Source organism: Crocuta crocuta, unplaced genomic scaffold (genome assembly GCF_008692635.1).
Source record: "Crocuta crocuta isolate KB4526 unplaced genomic scaffold, BGI_CrCroc_1.0 scaffold71, whole genome shotgun sequence".
Lineage (NCBI taxonomy): Eukaryota > Metazoa > Chordata > Mammalia > Carnivora > Hyaenidae > Crocuta > Crocuta crocuta.
Window position 1 is genome coordinate 542958 of NW_027527548.1, and position 1157 is coordinate 544114.

Genomic DNA, 1157 nt, shown 5'->3' on the forward strand with positions numbered 1-1157 from the left:
GAAGGAATCAAAAGGCTTGTGACTCACCCCCACCCCCTGCTCTACATAGCAACGGTCTCCACAACCATCGGGGCCCCAACGACCTGATATTCGAGAGGCTGGGAAGGTCCTGGGGGGGGGGAGGGGGGCAGGTGAGACAGAGCTTTCCGCCGCCTCCACGAAGCCTGTTTGCACAGCCGGTTTCCCTGTCTTCCCTGCTCGCAGCCTCTTGCCCGCTTAACAGCCGGTTTGAAAAGCCTTTTGTCTTCAGGCAGTTGAAGCTCAAACTTTATTTTCAGCCTTGACCAGGAGGGTAAGACCTGAGGGGATTTTACGGCTTTATCCTCCAGCAGGAGGGTCTTGGCCAAAGTCACGCCCAAGCACTTCTGAATAGGAGGGTCTCCAGACGGGCCGCGTGTCACTGGGGTGGTGGGCGACCTTATCCAGTCCTGGGGTTCAAACCCCAGTTCTGCCTTTGACAAGTTAGTCCCCTCTCTGGACCTGAGTCTCCTCCTTTCTCATGAGGCCGATACACACAGCACCGGACGGGAGTGTTAGAGGGGAGGGGGCCGTGAGCCCTTCGAGGGGGCCCTGCGTGGTAAGCAGCAAGTGCTCCGTAGAAGTCAGAGGGTACGGGTCTTTGTTCGGTGGCCGACTGGCAGCAGAAGTCACGGAGTCCCCTGGCTCCACCGCCTGCCCACAGAGACTGTGGAACCTCTCTGACCCTCTGTTTCCTCTTCCATAGATGGGAGAAGAGAGGGAAGGGGAAGAATAATTGTGGCACGTGTACATTCAGGGGCCCCATACGCGCGTGACTATTATTGACCTAACTTTTTAGACAACTTCCTTTTTCTTTTTATTTTTTAAATCCAAATCTATTGCAAAAGGAAATGCGCTAGTCGTGCCTTAATCATCACAGATGCGCAGTTGCCGAGGTCACTGAAAAATCAATGCAAGGCTAAGAAATCCGAGTAGGGGGCCCTGGCCTCCCGGGAGGCTCTGGATGTGTGGATGTGAGCCTCTCCCTGCTTAAAAAGAGAGCCTTCTGAATTCCGGGGAGGTGTTAAAGGACTCACGCTTGACTGTGACCTTGGCCCTGATGTAGTGGGTGGGCGGGCAGAGCCGAACAGGGAGACTGATGGGTCTCCCAGTGTGGCTCTGGGTGTAGCACTGGGCAC

General features: G+C 55.6%; 1 protein-coding gene across 1 annotated transcript in view; it reads left to right on the top strand.

Annotated features, from left to right (window-relative positions):
- The window catches only part of SULF2 (sulfatase 2), a 115090-nt gene that overhangs the window by 94135 nt on the left and 19798 nt on the right, over positions 1–1157 (top strand).